The sequence below is a fragment of the Ctenopharyngodon idella genome, chromosome 11 (assembly GCF_019924925.1).
Source record: "Ctenopharyngodon idella isolate HZGC_01 chromosome 11, HZGC01, whole genome shotgun sequence".
Lineage (NCBI taxonomy): Eukaryota > Metazoa > Chordata > Actinopteri > Cypriniformes > Xenocyprididae > Ctenopharyngodon > Ctenopharyngodon idella.
Window position 1 is genome coordinate 17,512,842 of NC_067230.1, and position 21,487 is coordinate 17,534,328.

Consider the following 21,487-nt stretch of genomic DNA (forward strand, 5'->3'; position numbering starts at 1 on the left):
ATTATCAGGAAAATTTTATATGAAAGTGAACTAATCCTTTAATTAAAATGTAGGTTGAACCTTTCACTTGAGTCTGCTTTATTTCTTCCAGGGAATTTAAGGAGAAACGTGTAAGTCAGCGGAGAGATCTGGACCGGAGAACCTGAGACAGGAAGTTGCAGCGTCAGTCTTCAGGTCAGAGTTATATTTACTCCAGCAGCTCTCGCACGTATTGGATCTCAGGGATATTTATGTTTAGCTATTTTTAACTTTTAATTCCCTAATGTCTTTCAGAAAAAACTTTTTTGAAAAAGAAAAATCACATTTGGAATGATTAGCTGATGGAGTGAGTGAGTCTGTTCTCTCCCGTCCGTCAGCACCGGTCCGACCCATGAGTCTCTTCCTCAAGGTCCTGCGCTGGCGGCTCTCCGGTTTATTTCAGGCCGCCGCTGAGCGCCGCGTCATTAAGTGTGTGTGTGTGTGTGTGTGTGTGTCATGAGAGAAGATGCCTGTTTTAAGACGGGATGGAGTCATGCCAGATTACCCAGCAGCTTTAGCCATGTGGCTGGACCTATAGCTGTGTGTGTGTGTGTGTGTGTGTGTGTGTAAAAATTTTAAAACAAAAATTATTTGAAGTGATGGTTTTAGTTTTTAGTCCTTCTGATAGTTCATGGTGTTTTTCTCCAGTGGTGTTTTGGATGTTCGGAGCGATCGCGTCACCTGTGTTTGGATCGGCGTGCCGCTGCTGCTCCAGATGGATCATGGAAACTTCATGGATCATGGTGTTGTTATGGAAACCCAGATGGACGCCTGCTTCCTGAATCCAGAGAGCGGGAAGAGTTGACGGGAATCTGAAGTGCAGTTTGGAGAGACAGATTATCTCGTCAGATTCTGGCATCTCCATGACAACCGGATTCTGCCACAGTGAGTTTTGCCATTAGATAACGGATCCATGGAAACAGTCTGGAGAAACACAGACGGATAAGAGTGAAGCTGCTCCCTGAAAATCACTCAAACACACTATCAATAATGTGAGGCGAGTTTTTACCCTCTAAATGTCGGGATTTCTCATATTATTGTGTTCCGTAATGTCACAATGTTCCTCATTTAAATAATTCATACGCAGAATAAAGGGGCGGGGCCTGGTTGAGTTAGTTAGTAGTGTGTTGAAACTGGCAGTTATGGTAAGGGGCGGGACATTTCCCAAACACCAATCACAACACACTGCTCCAGCCGACCAATCAGAGCACATTGTGCTTTTCAGAAGGAGGGGCTTCATAGAGACAGGAACTAAACAGAGCGTTACTGACAGACTGGGAAGAGAGGTGCTGCAACAATGGAGAATATGAGGAGAATAATCAACATTCAACATCTAGTAGAGCACAAAAACAACATGAAGGGCATAAAATGGCCTTTTTAAGTTATAATATAATTATTATATATAATATATATATATTTAAATGCTATATATAACACATCTGATTTACATTAGCTGCTCATTTTCATCTGCTAGACTTCGATCAACATCTCAGCTCATTAGTAGCGCGACGCCTGACGCTTCACTGACCCTTCACACATTTATCTGATTTAAAGTTTGCTGAAGTACGAAGCGAAAAGAAGTACAAGACCAAAATGTTGTTCTTTATGTTTAAAAGTAATGAGGCGTGAAATTATTTTCCCCAATTTAATGGAGCTGAACTTGCTTTTAATTACGCTTGAGTGAAATTTCCATCAGCTGCTCGGAGGAGAAATAAAGAGAGAGATGAAAAGGAGAACAGAAAGAAAGACACAATTGGATGGAGAAGAAAAAGGTACAACCTCATTTGATTGGTAATTATAGTCGAGCAGTCGTAAACTACGAAAGAACAGAAACTCCCGAGCTCGTGTGTGTTTATCGGCTCGTTCCTGTTTTGCACAATCTTTCACTTTGTTCTTGTTTAAGCAAGTTTTTCTGTAACTGAGTGCGCTGGAAGGAAATACTGTATGATTTACAATTTTCATTCAGAAATTGCTGGTAAATTTCATAAATAATTATGGCAAGTAACACATTAAAGGCTGAAATAGTACTTTAATAATATTTGTTTTATTTACAGCTTCAAAAAATCATTTTTTACAGTATATAACTGACTTTTGGGAATATGTTTCAGTCAAAGAGACCAACAGAAAAACAATATTCTGCATTAAAAAAGCGTTCATTATAGTAGGAACACTTGAAATATTTCTAAATAAATGGTCAGTTTTTATAGTAGTAATTAGTGTATCGGTGAGAAAACGAGCTCAAACTAACGTATTCAAATATCATTTCCAGCATTAAGTGCTTCAGTTTTAAGAGTGCTGCGTAGTAGATTTTCAGATTTTCAGAAGTGAAAGTGGCATTTTGACCGGCTCTTGCTGAACTTTACGCTTCTTCCTCTTGTGACCGTCCGTCACAGTCTGTCCGTCATTCCTCGGAACAAAACAGTCTCGCAATCCAGCAGAAAGCGTGTCCGTCACTGCAGTGTGTTTGTTTTGGTGCAGGTGGTGTTTCTACAGTACTTACAGTGTTGGATCATTCAGTGGCCGGATTTGAAAGCGACACTAGAGAAGTGAAACCGCCTGACGGGGATTTCATAACCGCCACTGGGACTTTTCTGTCCACGTTCTGAGGTCAGGCAGAGTATGCCATTACCCATAATCCACCTGTGTAGACAGCAATAGTAGTACAGATATGCCAAGAGGAGCTTGTGCTTGTATGTTCTGCTCAAACACTAGATCATGGTCACGGGTTCGAGGAAATACATGAACTGACAGAAATGTGTTTTGTTTTGGATCAAATCATCTGGCACATGCTTGTAAATGTGATGTTTGGCTTACAGATTTAGTGTGACTTCAATAATCCGTCCACAGGGAGATTTTGCGCCGCACTTGGCAACTCTTGTGCCAAGAAACTACTGTAACTGGAGCAGATCTATACGGGAATAATGAGGCTCTGGCAACCCCCTCGTCCACACATGACTCCTAAACGTCCAGCTCAAGAGAACGGGGTAACCCGATCCACAGCGCAGGGGCTGAACTTCACCCGCCGGCACAATGTTTCCCTGGAAAAGACATAAAGGCTGATCTGGAAGTTATGGAATGAATTTAATCTTGAATCAGCATCTCTGATGACGAGGGCGGGGCAACCTGTCACTCACATGAGATCCACCAATAGCAAACCACAACCATCCAATCAATTCCCCACAGACAAAATCAAGCCCCGCCCTACATTTGTTCTTGTTTGCGAAGCGTTTCACTCTGATATACGTTCTTTTAGATATAAACTCGTAAGTGTGAGATAAAAAGTTGCAATTACCTTTCATATATTTATTTATTTATTTATTTATATTTCGTGATGGAAACCAGCTTCCGTAGGGAAGTGTTATTGGAGGATCTGCGGATGTTTGGCAAACGTCAGAATAACACTGTTTTTCTTCTCTTTTTCTAAAAGCACAGCACCTCAAAGTCATGATATGAAACCGGGTCAGAATATTCTCTGGCTCCTTTGGGTTTGTTTGGGATGATAACTGAGGAGTGAGGTTGAGATGTTCTTGGCAGCGACGCTCCACTGAAGCCGTGTGAGAATAAACTACTTCCTGTCTTCATCCAAACACACCATTCCAGACATTCAAGGAAGCAAATACCGGCACTGCTTCAGAACCAGATCAACATTTCCATTGACTCGAGAGCTGAATAATGAGGCGATGGATTATATTACTACAACTAATGCACAAAATATTTTAAAATATTTTTTACCGCCAAGTCATTTAATTCAGTGTTTTTATTCCATCATAATCAGATGTCGGCCTAAGAAAAATCTTCACCCTTTATTTAAATATGATTCAAAATGTGATAAATATTTTGTAAGAATGTTGCGTAATTGTGCTTGGAGTTATTTTATTTGTTATAATAACACAATGATAAATTGTGCAACATAATTTCTCATACAAAGAAATGATGAGAAATTATGCAAAAAACGAGAGAACCAACTAAATATTAATAACTGATTATGTTGTAGTCAATGTATGTTTTTTTTTTCTAAGCTTTATCTAAGCTTTTTTTAAATAGATAAAATAAATAAATAAATACCTTAACCAAGTTTAGTTTTTGGTTTTCCCTTGTGTTTAAAAAAATAAAATATTTTCCTCATATTGTGATAGGTTTAATTGGACTTGTAGGGTCATTAAAACCAAATGATCCCCTCCAGACATCACTTTTGGACACTACTGTACATAAAATATATATATAATTTTAAGAATTATATACACAATTTTTATATTATGATAATATATAAACATACATATAATAATATATACAATATATATATATATAATGATGCAATAATATTAAAAACTAGTATTTAGCTATATTTATTTGTATGCATTTTTATTTATCATACGTGTATTTATATTTTATCAGATGTCTGGAGTGCTGTATAGATCAAGCAAAATAAGCAATGAGTGTCCATCATCATGTGACGTCATGCATCAGACTCTTCAGTGCAGAATCCTGCATTGATTTTCCCGAGACTCCCACATTAGAGTCATCTGATGTCCGGACACATTAAATGAGTCTCTCCAGCATGACCTCACCCTCCATTACCAGCAGCTCTCGCTCGCGCCGGGGGATGATTGAGTTTGCGGGCAGGCCGGTCTCGGTGCCGGATTGGGTCGGGTTGCCGACAGACAGCTGGTCTGTGGATGTGATTCATTCACTGCGGGAGCAGATCAGTGTCTGGAGAAACCCGAGCCAGTGCTGACGGCGCAGGAAACCCTGATGCCGATGATGCCGTCAGTCTTCAGTCCAACACCACGAGGTCAAACACAGCCTGACGTCATCAGACCACCAAAGCTGCATTTTTCAGTTCGATCAAGCCACACAGGAAACTCGATTAGAATACATTATTATTATTTAAATTTAACCTATATTTTGTGTTTTTGAATCTCATTCCGTTTTTATCCTGCTTCCTTAGATTCAAATTTAAATCAAAATCTTGTTTTCTACCTCAATTCAAAATTCAGGAATTGAACTGGTTTGCTTTTGCCGAGGGCCAAAATTCAAATGCAATACAAATGTGCTAAATGAATGCAGTTTCCAGTGATAATCAGAGGAAGGAAACGGATCAGATCGGATCAGGACTCAGAGCCAGGAGCGATTTCAGCTGCGGAAATGAGCAACGGATGATTTCCATGAACCTGAACAGTGTGTTTGTGTGGACGTCTGCAGAACAGTCTGAACTCGATCGCTGTTGTCATTTAGAAATCACTTGCTGAGGTGATTGAAGATGTGTGAGGATGACATCATAACAGGATGCGTTAGTCAGATGATGTGATGCACATGTCGCTGCGGAGAGTTTAGAAGACGTTTAAGGGCACGACAGAGTAGGTGACATGAGTAGAGTTGAACTTTTGAGTGATTTTGCAGCGGTGAGGAATGGTGCCGTTCGTCCTCTGTGTGTCTGGCTCTTCATCAGTGGAAATGAGCCGATATATCAGAGTGACACGCGGCTCCACAGGAAAGAGCTGCACGAGGGCCAGAAAACGGCCTGATTTAAATAAGGGCGGCGAGGAAAACCTGAAAGCGGAAAAGTTTAGAGCGTACTTTCCTTTGGTGATCACTTTGATTCATTTACAACCTGTACGTTTGGCAGCAGATTTTGGAAAGCAGAAACACAAATCAACTGACCTTGAACATCTGTAGCGGCAATAAACTATTGAGTCATTCCAACAGCAGGTGCGGGATTGATCCCATAAAATCCTCAACAAAATCACAGGACTTAAAGTGAATATATTTTATGCCCTTCATGTTGTTTTTGTGCTCTACTAGATGTTGAATGTTGATTATTCTCCTCATATTCTCCATTGTTCAGCTCCTCTCTTCCCAGTCTGTCAGTAACGCTCTGTTTAGTTCCTGTCTCTATGAAGCCCCTCCTTCTGAAAAGCACAGTGTGCTCTGATTGGTCGGCTGGAGCAGTGTGTTGTGATTGGTGTTTGGGAAATGTCCCGCCCCTTACCATAACCGCCAGTTTCAACACACTACTAACTAACTCAACCAGGCCCCGCCCCTTTATTCTGCGTATGAATTATTTAAATGAGGAATATTGTGAAGAAAACTCAAGATGGAGGCGTTTCAGAAACACTGACACTGATATAGAGAATAATTTCAGAGCTTTTTCAGCAACATTACACACTAAAGACAGAAGAAGATGGAAAAAAAAATACTATGGAAGTCAATGTTTGGTTCTTCAAAATATCTTCTTTTGTGTTGAGCAGAAGAATGAAGCTCATACAGGTTTGGAACAGCTTGAGGGTGAGTAAATGATGACAGAATTTTCATTTTTGGGTGAACTATCCCTTTAAGTGTTTGCATGTGGTTAAATCTTAATCTTAGGTTCATTCGGTTTATAACTGGAAAAGAGAGACAAGAACGTCACAAACGGCTCTTCTGTCGCTCAAGGTACTGCATGTGTGCAATATTACACTCAAAATGCACCTCTTTGGATATAACATGTTTATCTCTCTGTGGTCTTCAGCTGTTGGACACTGCAGAGAGGTCTGTTATCTTAACTGCGCTGACCTTTGACCTTCGTGTTTGCTGGAATTTCATGTCGCGAACAAAGCAATAACAACAGCTGTTGCTTATTTCCCCAGCTCAGGGAAAGTTGCGTTTACAGTGGCTGACATCCAGAGGTTATTTGCTTGGATGGATTTCGGAGAACTTTATCTTTCTCAGCGCTCTAAATATAGTCGTATCAGCAACGCTGACTCCGTCTCGGAGACCGCAAACATTTCCATAGTTAACAGAAGGATGCAAAGGTTGCACCTATTCATTTCAGGGTGAAGTCGATCGAAAACTGAAGCAGAGTTAAATCTCTCGTCCTTTCATATGTAGAATATGAAGCCGTCGCTCCAGACGGACAGACAGTAACAGTGATCCATCGTTTCCGGGAAGCTTCTCTGTGAAATCGACCCCTCCTGATTCCCACTTTGCCTAGCTTTTGCACTTATTAAAGACACGGCAAAGCAGAATCAGAATACAGGCCAGTTTGTTTGTGCAGCGTCATTTTTGTCTCTGCAATATGTTGCGGAAACGTTACCTGCGGGATGTTAGAACAATGTTTCTAAAACATTTATTGATTATTGTGACATTGTTTTCAGTCAGATTTCTGTTTTAGAATATCATCAACGTATCTTATCACCGTCTAAGTATATAAAAAATTTCACACTGAAAGAACTTAAACAACTGTGTTTTGTCTAACAGAAAATAACACTAAAAAATTCATGTAATTTAAAAAAAAAAAAGAAAAGAAACAATTTTGTTTAAATAGTATTTTTGTGTTGATCTCTAGCTTTACTGATGGAAGAAATTATTGAGGGTTTTATTAATTTTTCTGATTTTGTTAGTTCATAATTGAAAAGATTATGCATATTTTAAAATGCATATTTGCATATGCATAATATAAACATTAAGGTCATTTGTTGAATATTAGTCTTTATTTATAGTTGGTGAACACTAACAAAATGTATGAAGTGAAAATTCTTCTTTTATATTATAACTAATTTAGCTTTGGTTTATGGTGAAATTCAAGTTGTAAAAAGCCAAAAAATATTATATTGACCTACATTAAGTAACATTTTAAAGAAAATACATTGATTAAGTTATGATAAAAAATATTTTTACTTTGTATAAATGGTTTGTCTTTGGGAAAACATTATAAAAATATAATTTGAGAAAAACAAATAAATTTGGCCGTATCAAATTTGGTCCACAGTATCATTTTTTTCAGTGTCAAAGCATCATCCCAGTACTTTCTCCAAGTGTTTTGAAGGCTCATGTTGTCAGTTTAATTGTTGCATTATGCAGCAATATGCAAAATTAACCTCGTTGTTTATCATCATTGATGCACCTGAACAGAAAAATGACTTTCATCAGTAATTGACATGCACAATCGACAAAATCAGGAGAGTGAGATCGATTCCCTCTGCGTCTGCTGGAAAAACATCACGTGATGCGTGTTTTCCTGAAACAAAGAGACACAGATTCTCCCCGTGACTCCCAGCGCCTGATTGGGTGTGATTCCGCTGCCGTAACCATGGTGACCGCCCACAGAGCACCTGGAGTGATGACGCAGGCGTCGCCATGACTCCTGAAGGACGGAGCGCTGGTATAAATAGAAAGAGGGATGATGTTTGGGGAAGATGTTGCCAGCTGTGACCCACACACACACTCACACACTCTGGTATCAGAGCCACAGGTGCGACACTGACTGAATGCCAATGGGAATCTCTGTCAGTGTGACTTTGGAAAATTTCAGTGTCACTCTGACTGTAACAGACTGTAATATTCATCATCCCTTAGGAGAATGTTGACTCTTGCTCAGAGGTTTGCTCTCTTATCTCTCAGGAGACTAAATGGAGCTCGAGTCAAATCTTGTTTTAAATATGGGTTTTGTCTCAAATATTTAGCTACTTTGTCTACAAGTTTATCTCTCTGAGAAAACCTCAGACTGAAATCTACATTGATCTATTGATGTTTAGACTGTGGAAAAAAACTAGCGATCAGGTGTTTTCAATCTCATCTGAAATGAGCAGTGTTGGGGTAATGCATTACGTGCTTTACGTAATCAAATTACTTTTTGACGTAACGAGTAAAGTAACGCATTACAAGTAACGTGCATTAGTAATCCGATTACTTTTTGATGTAATAAGTAACGCATTACAAGTAATGTGCATTAGTAATCAGATTACTTTTTGATGTAACGAGTAAAGTAACGCATTACAAGTAACGTGCATAACGTGATCGGATTACTTTTTGATGTAATGAGTAAAGTAACGCATTACAAGTAATGTGCATTAGTAATCAGATTACTTTTTGATGTAACGAGTAAAGTAACGCATTACAAGTAACGTGCATTAGTAATCCGATTACTTTTTGATGTAACGAGTAAAGTAATGCATTACAAGTAACGTGCATTAGTAATCCGATTACTTTTTGATGTAACGAGTAAAGTAATGCATTACAAGTAACGTGCATTAGTAATCCGATTACTTTTTGATGTAATAAGTAACGCATTACAAGTAATGTGCATTAGTAATCAGATTACTTTTTGATGTAACGAGTAAAGTAACGCATTACAAGTAATGTGCATAACGTGATCGGATTACTTTTTGATGTAATGAGTAAAGTAACGCATTACAAGTAATGTGCATTAGTAATCAGATTACTTTTTGATGTAACGAGTAAAGTAACGCATTACAAGTAACGTGCATTACGCAATCCGATTACTTTTTGATGTAACGAGTAAAGTGACGCATTACAAGTAACGTGCATTAGTAATCCGATTACTTTTTGATGTAACGAGTAAAGTAATGCATTACAAGTAACGTGCATTAGTAATCCGATTACTTTTTGATGTAATAAGTAACGCATTACAACTAATGTGCATTAGTAATCCGATTACTTTTTGATCTAACGAGTAAAGTAACGCATTACAAGTAACGTGCATTAGTAATCCGATTACTTTTTGATGTAATAAGTAACGCATTACAAGTAATGTGCATTAGTAATCAGATTACTTTTTGATGTAACGAGTAAAGTAACGCATTACAAGTAACGTGCATAACGTGATCGGATTACTTTTTGATGTAACGAGTAAAGTAACGCATTACAAGTAATGTGCATTAGTAATCAGATTACTTTTTGATGTAACGAGTAAAGTAACGCATTACAAGTAATGTGCATAACGTGATCGGATTACTTTTTGATGTAATGAGTAAAGTAACGCATTACAAGTAATGTGCATTAGTAATCAGATTACTTTTTGATGTAACGAGTAAAGTAACGCATTAAAAGTAATGTGCATAACGTGATCGGATTACTTTTTGATGTAACGAGTAAAGTAACGCATTACAAGTAACGTGCATTACGCAATCCGATTACTTTTTGATGTAACGAGTAAAGTAACGCATTACAAGTAACGTGCATTAGTAATCCGATTACTTTTTGATGTAATAAGTAACGCATTACAAGTAATGTGCATTAGTAATCAGATTACTTTTTGATGTAACGAGTAAAGTAACGCATTACAAGTAACGTGCATAACGTGATCGGATTACTTTTTGATGTAATGAGTAAAGTAACGCATTACAAGTAATGTGCATTAGTAATCAGATTACTTTTTGATGTAACGAGTAAAGTAACGCATTACAAGTAACGTGCATTAGTAATCCGATTACTTTTTGATGTAACGAGTAAAGTAATGCATTACAAGTAACGTGCATTAGTAATCCGATTACTTTTTGATGTAACGAGTGAAGTAATGCATTACAAGTAACGTGCATTAGTAATCCGATTACTTTTTGATGTAATAAGTAACGCATTACAAGTAATGTGCATTAGTAATCAGATTACTTTTTGATGTAACGAGTAAAGTAACGCATTACAAGTAATGTGCATAACGTGATCGGATTACTTTTTGATGTAATGAGTAAAGTAACGCATTACAAGTAATGTGCATTAGTAATCAGATTACTTTTTGATGTAACGAGTAAAGTAACGCATTACAAGTAACGTGCATTACGCAATCCGATTACTTTTTGATGTAACGAGTAAAGTGACGCATTACAAGTAACGTGCATTAGTAATCCGATTACTTTTTGATGTAACGAGTAAAGTAATGCATTACAAGTAACGTGCATTAGTAATCCGATTACTTTTTGATGTAATAAGTAACGCATTACAACTAATGTGCATTAGTAATCCGATTACTTTTTGATCTAACGAGTAAAGTAACGCATTACAAGTAACGTGCATTAGTAATCCGATTACTTTTTGATGTAATAAGTAACGCATTACAAGTAATGTGCATTAGTAATCAGATTACTTTTTGATGTAACGAGTAAAGTAACGCATTACAAGTAACGTGCATAACGTGATCGGATTACTTTTTGATGTAACGAGTAAAGTAACGCATTACAAGTAATGTGCATTAGTAATCAGATTACTTTTTGATGTAACGAGTAAAGTAACGCATTACAAGTAATGTGCATAACGTGATCGGATTACTTTTTGATGTAATGAGTAAAGTAACGCATTACAAGTAATGTGCATTAGTAATCAGATTACTTTTTGATGTAACGAGTAAAGTAACGCATTAAAAGTAATGTGCATAACGTGATCGGATTACTTTTTGATGTAACGAGTAAAGTAACGCATTACAAGTAACGTGCATTACGCAATCCGATTACTTTTTGATGTAACGAGTAAAGTGACGCATTACAAGTAACGTGCATTAGTAATCCGATTACTTTTTGAAGTAACGAGTAAAGTAATGCATTACAAGTAACGTGCATTAGTAATCCGATTACTTTTTGATGTAATAAGTAACGCATTACAAGTAATGTGCATTAGTAATCAGATTACTTTTTGATGTAACGAGTAAAGTAACGCATTACAAGTAACGTGCATTAGTAATCCGATTACTTTTTGATGTAATAAGTAACGCATTACAAGTAATGTGCATTAGTAATCAGATTACTTTTTGATGTAACGAGTAAAGTAACGCATTACAAGTAATGTGCATAACGTGATCGGATTACTTTTTGATGTAACGAGTAAAGTAACGCATTACAAGTAATGTGCATTAGTAATCAGATTACTTTTTGATGTAACGAGTAAAGTAACGCATTACAAGTAACGTGCATTACGCAATCCGATTACTTTTTGATGTAACGAGTAAAGTAATGCATTACAAGTAACGTGCATTAGTAATCCGATTACTTTTTGATGTAATAAGTAACGCATTACAAGTAATGTGCATTAGTAATCAGATTACTTTTGATGTAACGAGTAAAGTAACGCATTACAAGTAACGTGCATTAGTAATCCGATTACTTTTTGATGTAACGAGTAAAGTAATGCATTACAAGTAACGTGCATTAGTAATCTGATTACTTTTTGATGTAATAAGTAACGCATTACAAGTAATGTGCATTAGTAATCCGATTACTTTTTGATGTAACAAGTAAAGTGATGCATTACAAGTAATGTGCATAACGTGATCGGATTACTTTTTGATGTAACGAGTAAAGTAACGCATTACAAGTAACGTGCGTTAGTGATCAGATGACTTTTTGATGTAACTGATGGTGTTTGTTCTTATAAAAATCACCACAATATTAGAGTGACGTGTGGTTGCTAGGGTGGTTGCTAAGTGCTTTTATTGCATTGTTCTTGCTATGTGGTTGCTAACATATGAGTCACTAGATGTTGTCCAGTTAGAGTATAGAGTGATAAAATAACATGAATGAACACAGTTTGAGACATTGGTCTGATATAAAAAAAGATACAAAAAAAGAAAATCACATGAGTTTTACCATTCAAAATGAATGTCTGCTTTGTCACCGCAGCATCTCAGGCTGAGAGAAGGATACGGCGGTCCGTCGCCGTGGCAACCATCTCACGGATGCGGCTAGAGACGGTTGGCTGCTGCCAGCCCAGGTTTAAAGTTTCAATAGAACTTGAATTATTCCGTCAAACGATCCGTTTCATCATCCGGTCGTAGACGGTCATGTTTGTTGTTGAGCAGGTTTGTGATGAAAACAGAGTTCTGTTTGAAGATGCCTGCGTTTCTTGCATTAATTTCTTTATTTGTTACGGTTTACATATTATATATAATATATAATGTAATGATATTCTTGTGAATGGAATTGTATTGTTTAAACCAGCAGAAGCCGGAGCTGTGAGGGTCTTGCAGCAGATCGTACAGCATGTACACACGTGACCCGTGACCTTTGACTGATGAAACATTTACTGTGGAAAAACACACGTCGGCAAACAAACACTGGCTAATTGAGCGGGTTCATTATGTCACACACATGAATAGATGCTCGGGTCAGGCCGCTCTTATCAGAGGAGGCGTGACATGCGATTGGCCGGCCACATCAGGTGACCAAACAGCCTCTCGGGAGGAAAAGTTCAGGTTTGTGTCTCGAGTTTCCTGTGTGGCTTGTTTTTCATTGGTTAATTATTAAGTGTGGGAAAGAGCAGTTCAGGGGGTGGGGAGAGACACGGCCGCTTTCAGATCCATTGTAGGGCGACAGAGGACTCCGAGGATACCTGTTTCCTTCCACGTAACTGGTGTGTGTGTGTGTGTGTGTGTGTGTGTGTGCCTCTCTGAGCTTTACATGTCATGGGATTGTGCAGCACATTGTGTGAACAAGTTCTTCCCCGTGTAACCCAAATACATCTCCATTCACGACAGGAGACACTCCTCCTGCATTTAATGTCAGCTTCCCAAAGCTATCGCTTTCCATGCGTGTCCGTGCTTCAGCGCTCAAGGCTCTTTCTGAGAAACCAGGACTTTTCCAGTTCAATCATGTGATTCATACTGTAGAGTTTTAGACACTGCAGGTAAATAGTGTAAAAATATTAACTAGTTGATCTCATCATACATTCCCCAGCTGATTAATCACTGCACATTAAGACAATTGTTTTGTATTACAGGTTTTCTGAAATGTTATGTTTAAATTGCAAATGAGGTGAGACCTAATTAAATATGCACTAATTTGCATACATTTCCAGAACAGAAATCTGAACATTGGATAAAGCAGGATTCATAATTCTTGTGTATTTTGTTGACATATTGAAGGTTTTTCCAGAGGAGATTTTGGATTTCTCTTTTTATCACTGCATAAATCAGAAAATATGAAAAAAGTCATCTGTTTACGTAATGCACGTTACTTGTAAAGCATTACTTTACTCGTTATATCAAAATCATCTGATTGCGTAATGGACGTTACTTGTAATGCGTTACTTTACTCGTTATATCAAAATCATCTGATTGCGTAATGCACGTTACTTGTAATGCGTTACTTTACTTGTAATGCGTTACTTGTAATGCGTTACTTTACTCGTTATATCAGTCATCTGATTGCGTAATGCACATTACTTGTAATGTGTTACTTCATTTGTAATGCGTTACTTTACTCGTTATATCAGTCATCAGATTGCGTAATGCACGTTACTTGTAATGCGTTACTTTACTCGTTATATCAGTCATCAGATTGCGTAATGCACGTTACTTGTAATGCGTTACTTTACTCGTTATATCAGTCATCTGATTGCGTAATGCACATTACTTGTAATGTGTTACTTCATTTGTAATGCGTTACTTTACTCGTTATATCAGTCATCAGATTGCGTAATGCACGTTACTTGTAATGTGTTACTTTACTCTTTATATCAGTCATCTGATTGCGTAATGCACGTTACTTGTAATGTGTTACTTTACTCGTTATATCAGTCATCAGATTGCGTAATGCACGTTACTTGTAATGCGTTACTTTACTCGTTATATCAGTCATCAGATTGCGTAATGCACGTTACTTGTAATGTGTTACTTTACTCTTTATATCAGTCATCTGATTGCGTAATGCACATTACTTGTAATGTGTTACTTCATTTGTAATGCGTTACTTTACTCGTTATATCAGTCATCAGATTGCGTAATGCACGTTACTTGTAATGCGTTACTTTACTCGTTATATCAGTCATCAGATTGCGTAATGCACGTTACTTGTAATGTGTTACTTTACTCTTTATATCAGTCATCTGATTGCGTAATGCACATTACTTGTAATGTGTTACTTCATTTGTAATGCGTTACTTTACTCGTTATATCAGTCATCAGATTGCGTAATGCACGTTACTTGTAATGCGTTACGTTACTCGTATCATCAAAAAATACATTTCACCATATTTTTAGGTGTAAAATGTTCTATAAACCAGGTGAATGATAATTGAATAAACCTTCAGATTATAGATATGAATAAAACTGTAAAGTTTGTTGTGTGTAAAGCTGCTGAAGAGGAGATTTCTGACTCAAACTCATCACATTTAAAGATCTACAGACACAAAGAGATAAAGTGCAATAAAATAAACTATAGTTTGCTTCTTAAAGCTCATTCTTAAAGAATTTAAAGCTCATAATTCTATAAATATCAACTGTTCAATCAGTTGTTTACTAAGCAAATTCATGGTAACAGTGTTTCCATGGTAACAGTGTTTTCTCTTTTCAGGTCACACTGACTGAATGTCGTCTACTGAAACACATCATCATTAATAATGGTTTATACTTCATCACTAAATGGTATTTTTACTTCTGGAAATCATTTGTGACAGAGCTTAAACTGTTCAAAAAAATCCTCTTTCTCAGCACACACAAAAGATTTGATGATGAAAGAGTGAAAACAGACACTCCCAAACCACACACACACACACACACACACACACACACACACACACACAGAGAGAACACCACTCTGCCCTAGTAAACAGGGTGACGAGGAATAGCATTACTCAACGGCTGATGATTATTTACACAAACATGCCGTTGGGAAACGAGGTGATGATGGATCCGGAGGGAAAGCATCTGTTGTCCATCTGATCCCAGTCAAATCCAGTACAGTTTTCCACTGACCCTTCCTCTCGTCATGATAAAAAAGATTAAACATGTTTCTCCTGAGAAAAAGACCTCAGTAATCTCACATGTGTTCCTCTAGAGTTCCAGATCTCAGTCAAGTCAGCTTTATTTCTACAGCGCTTCATACAATACAGACTGTTTCAAAGCAGCTTCACAGTGATCAACAGGAAAGTAGATTCAATGATGCAAACAGAGTTCAATTCTACTGTAAAGACAATAGTGTCATTATTCAGATCAATTCACTTTAGTGTTGATTCAATTTAGTTCAATAACTGTGTAAATAGTGCAAAGTTCCTCAATTAATCAGTTTAATTCAGTTCTGAAGTCTGGAAATGATCGCAAACATTTCAAAAACCAACATGCTTGAGTTTGACCTGAACCAGCAAATTTTAAAGGAAAAATTACAGAGAATTTTAGAGATTTATAAAATAATTTAACTGATTTAACATATTTTACAATAAAGCATAATGTCAAATATAATGCTGTGAAAGAGTAAAAGTGTATATTTGGGATTTTCCCACAAGGAATGGGAATGTTTTTGTTGTTGTTGTTGTTTTGTAACATGTATTTTTGCATGCTTTGAAGCACTGTGTGTGTGTGTGTGTGTGTGTGTGTGTGTGTGTGTGTGTGTGTTTTTCCAGCATGAGTCTTATAATTACACGCATTCTGTGTCCCGCCGTAACGCATTCCTTCCTGCTGGCCCTCGATCAGCCGGAGTTAATCCCAGGTTTGGAATTCCCCTCTGTCAGCAGACCACACACACACACACACACACACACATCCCTGCGTCGTGCATCTCGTCTGTTCCTCCCTTCCCAGCGGCAGCAGTATAATTTTCACATGCAATCATGTGCTTAACTGTTAAACCACAGCTTCACTTTTAACTCCTGTCTGTGCGACTGTAACTCTGCTGTTGTTTTGTTCCGTCAGAGTTTGGATTTATGAGCTGCATAATGAAGGATGCTTTAGATATTCAAGACCTGAATCATAATCTCTGTTCCAAAACCTAAAAGTTAGACCGCATTTGTTCTAATGTCAAACTCTATTCACTGCAGAAAAATGTTGTTTTCATCATAGTTGTCGCTGTAGTAAACCGAGCTGTCGCTTCTGTGATTTTGAGAGATTTCTGCTGTGTTTTTGTATATTTGGACCTCATGATCTGCATGTGCCCTAAAATAGATTCATTGAGTTCTTGTACTGTACAGCGTGTTTGTTCAGAGGTCACTCTCAGTCGGTGTGTTTATAAAGCCGTAAGCCAGTAATTTTCCAAGATCCGCTCCGTGGGTTGATGGCAGCCAGGCAATGTAAACTCACTGACACACACACACACACACACACACACACACACTTGAGTCTTTCAAAGAGAGCCCTGTTCTCTCTCACACAATATCACCACAGCAACAGCGCCACTCACGGCCTCATGAGATGTTCCATGTGACTGAACCAATCAGAACAGCAGTATGAGGAAACGCCCCTCTGTCCGGCTGAAACGATTGGTTAATGAAAACTTCTGCTGCGTTCCATTCAAGTTCAAATATTCCTCGTTGATACTCTCTCAAAAAATAAAGGCTCATCCATGGAATCTTTCCATTGCACATGACGCTTTTGACAGTATTTGGCATCTAATCAGAAAATTTTTCTTCAAATTTTTGCAGTGAGAACTTGCGGAAGGAACGCATGCTATTGATGAAAGTTTCTAACTTCTATTTCCAAGTAGAAAGCTCCAACTTTCTGAGCTTTTTTATGGAATATTGCAGTGTTCAGATCGGTGCACATCGTTACTGTTTTAAATTCATGTTCCTCATAATCTTGAATCAGAATAACTTCCCCTCCCTCTTCTCTGATGATGAAGGCGGGGCAACCTGTCACTCACATGAGATCCACCAATAGCAAACCACAACCATCCAATCAATTCCAAGAGCCCTACATTTGTTCTTGTTTGCGAAGCAGTTTCTCTCAGATATACGGCACAATGGGGAAGAAAACTTCCCTTTCATGACTTAAACATCCAGCACTGCTATGAGAACTATGTTTTACCCCGACGCTTTCATCTGTTTCCATTTACCAGAAATACATCACATACGCCGTCTAAATTACCCAACCACTTCTCAAACCGCTTGACGTTCTTTATAGGCGAGTACAGAACCAGCCCGAGGGTTGAAATGTTTAAAATAACGCAGCCGGGCCAGTTTCCCTTTGATATATATATATATATTGTGCAGATCTTTTCCATGTGTTTGTGGCATGTGCTACGATGAATAATCACGGCTGAATGTCTGAGACTCATGGCACTGATTCCAGCTGTTATTTTCCTCCAGAGCTGTTGTTTTTGTTGTGTTGAGCAAAATACAGTTAAGTGGGTAAGATATTCCGAGATTTCCGGAAAAAGAGTTTGCAGTAGCGCCTCCACCCCAGTAATTACAGCTCGCTGGCTTGGCAGGAGCCCGTTGGAGGTCAGGAGGAATGATCGAAGCGCGCTGGCCGAACACTAGCGCGCAGGAATGTGACTCGATCCTGAACGGCCTGAAGCAAAACAAACCTGGATTTGGCCGACGTTCCTGTGACCCGTATTTATATCAGGGAGGAAAGTCGCATGTGTCATTCCATATAAACCTACTGCAATAACATTTACACACCACTGCTAATGTATCTGCACTTCTGAATGTCTGTTGGGTGGGTTTTAATAAGATTTATTATTATTAAATATCCCAGAAGAAAATTATATCACTCTTATAATAACTCAAGAGACTTAAAGTTGCATGAAATTATAGTCTTTTCTTCTCTATTGTGTCGTATATCAGAGTGAAACGCTTCGCAAACAAGAACAAATGTAGGGCGGGGCTTGATTTTGTCTGTGGGGAATTGATTGGATGGTTGTGGTTTGCTATTGGTGGATCTTATGTGAGTGACAGGTTGCCCCGCCCTCATCATCAGAGAAGAGAAGAGATAATGATAAGCACCGATAAATCATTTAGAATAAACACTGCAAATAAAAAAAATAAGAATTGTCAATTTTGAGTTCATAGTGACTTTAAATATCCCATTAGTGAAATTTAAATGACATTTCGAGTGCAACATTGTCTGATGTCGGTAGTGTAGAGATGTTGGTCAGTGTGGTGAATTTGCGTTACCGACTTGAATATACCAGCAAAAACTGTGTGGGGAACTTTTCCTGATGCGAAACTCACGATCGATCAAATTCCTATTGGAATGACTGGATTTTGGCAAGCAACGATAAATTAGTATCCACTTTTTCTCTTAGAATGATCAAATCTGTTCACACAGACAGTTCACGCCGTTCACACAGACAGAACATGTTTTTGTGTTCCACTGCACTACTTTTCCATTGTTTTCCTATGTAAACATGCACTAAATGGACAACTTTAAAGGGTCAGTTCACCCAAAAATGAAGTTTCTGTCATTAATTCCTCACCCTCATGTTGTTCCACACCCGTAAGACCTTCGTTCATCTTCAGAACACAAATTAAGATATTTTTGATGAAATCCGTGAGACTCGTCCATAGACAGCAATATAATCAACACTTTCAAGGTCCAGAAAGGAACTAAAGACATCATTAAAACAGTCATGTGACTGCAGTGGTTCAACCTTAATGTTATGAAGAGACGAGAATACTTGTGCTCAAAAACAAAACAGAAATAACAACTTTATTCAACAATCTCTTCTCTTCTGTGTCATTCTCATTGTTTACGTCCAGCGCTTCCAGGTTCTACATCAGAACGACTCATTATTGGCCGGCTCCTGTGTCAGCATCACATGCATGTGTCACATGATCAGCTTTGGCCAATACTGAGCCGGCATTCGGACGTAAACACGGAAGCCTTCACTGCGTCACCTGCGGAAGAATAATGACAGGGCAGAGAAGAGATTAAAGTGGTTATTTCTGTTTTGTTTTTGAGCACAAAAAGTATTCTCGTCTCTTCATAACATTAAGGTTGAACCACTGCAGTCACATGACTGTTTTAACGATGTCTTTAGTACCTTTCTGGACCTTGAAAGTGTTGATTATATTGCTGTCTATGGACGAGTCATAAACCTCTCTGATTTCATCAAAAATATCTTAATTTGTGTTCTGAAGATGAACGAAGGTCTTACGGGTGTGGAACGACATGAGGGTGAGTAATTAATGACAGAAACTTCATTTTTGGGTGAACTAACCCTTTAACCATTGTACTTGTGCAATTAAACGCATGCGCGACACGCTGCAAAAGACGCCAGTGCAACGGTCAAATATGTCCGTCTAGCGCACAAGTTATAACGCAGTAGAATGGAAAAACACGAGCGTGAATGACACACTCACACACACACAGTTTGCTGAGTGTTCTTTAGGAAACGGCCTCTTCTGTTGATAATCACGTCTCACCTGCAGGAGACTGTTCTAATCCACTGAGCCCGTCTGAGAGCTGCTGCTTACACACGCTTATGGGCCTTTAAACTCTGGGGCTCACGGGTGGTCCTGGGTTCAAGACGAGGTGCCAGCGAAAATATAATTAGCAAAAACAAAGACTTTTCTGTGAGCAACACAGAGAGAGATGCTGACTGGACCGTGTTATTTTAAGATCAGACAGAAAGTTTGCACGAGCTCCACTGGAAATAGCCTAGAAAAGAAAAAGATTGTGATTGTTTTTTAAGAAGTAAAAATGAATGATAGTTTTGCTTTGTTATTTAATAATTCACGCCTCAGACATGGAATATTAATGTAATGCATTCATCTACCACAGTTTTCCTCACTGATGAAGAAAAAGAGTCGCTCATCTCCTCATTACTGATGTTCCTCCTGTCAGGAGATTCTGCTTAGTAACCCGTTGTCATGGTGGTGGTCCCGCGCTCTGATTGGACGGGAGACGAGGCCTCAGGGACTCCGACGGTAATTGCCTCTTTTTTTTCTTCCCAGACAAAAAAAAAAAAAGCAGAGCAGGAGGAACATGTTGCGTAACTGACACGGATTCATCTCTCACCCACCCACTCTCTCTTTCTCTCCTTTACCATTGTTATAATAACAGAGAGAGAGAGAGAGTGATGGAACACATAATATATCAACACACAGACAGAAATAGAAAGTGTAGAGAAAAATAAGAGAAGAAAAATGAATGAGAGAGAGACAAACACACGTCTTCCATTATAATCAGCGGAGCTCTGTCTGCTGTTGTGTCGTACGGTTGATTATAATGAGAGCTTCTAGTTTGTAAGATCTCATTGCTCACAGTGTGGTTATGGTCGACCACCAGCTACACTACTAGTTATGCACTAAACCACCTAATTATAATCAACAAAGCTGTGTACGCTGTGAGCATGTGATTATTTTATTCAATGCCACAAGAACAACATTTTAAAGTCATCATGAACTCAGAATATCTTCTCCTCCCTCTTGCAGCATCTCTTCTCTTCTCTGATGATGAGGGCGGGGCAACCTGTCACTCACATGAGATCCACCAATAGCAAACCACAACCATCCAATCAATTCCAAAAGCCCTACATTTGTTCTTGTTTGCAAAGCGTTTCACTCGGTACAATAGGGAAGAAAAGTGTTTCCTGCCAACTTTATCTACATTACAAATACATTTTACTGCCTAAAGACATGTTTTCAGCGCATTTTTGTTTTTAGTTTCTTCCAAAAGATTTATGTATAATTTAAATGTATAAAATGTGAAAAAAAGGTTTTCAAGGAGCTCACTTCTTTTTATGTTCAATTCAATTCAATTCACATTTATTTGTATAGCGCTTTTCACAATATCGTTTCAAAGCAGCTTTACAGAGAATGCATGTCATCATTACAATTTGGAGAATGCAGTTAGCTAATAATGTAATAATTTAGGCAATTAATTTACAATCACTGTTAGCAATTTAATTGAAGCCTAAATTATGTAGCCTAAATGGTATTTTCTTAAAAAAACAAATAATGCTTTGTCCTTTACTTTGCAAAATATCATTCTGAAAATCAAATGCACACATTTCTATCACAGACTCCAGTTTTGCTCTTGTTGATTGTAACG

At 38.1% G+C, this 21,487-nt stretch overlaps 1 long non-coding RNA gene across 18 annotated transcripts in view; it reads left to right on the top strand.

Moving 5' to 3' along the window:
- LOC127522891 (uncharacterized) overlaps nucleotides 1-21,487 on the top strand; it is a 52,943-nt gene that overhangs the window by 24,772 nt on the left and 6,684 nt on the right. For 3 of the 18 annotated variants that reach the window (XR_007932746.1, XR_007932744.1, XR_007932748.1), the window contains 3 exons: nucleotides 92-16,202; nucleotides 20,216-20,361; nucleotides 20,869-21,487. The exon at nucleotides 20,869-21,487 is cut by the window's right edge. This is a non-coding gene — a long non-coding RNA (uncharacterized LOC127522891). The remainder of the gene's footprint in view (nucleotides 1-91; nucleotides 16,203-20,215; nucleotides 20,362-20,868) is intronic. The other 15 variants (XR_007932754.1, XR_007932741.1, XR_007932753.1 and 12 more) reach the window with 14 other exon arrangements.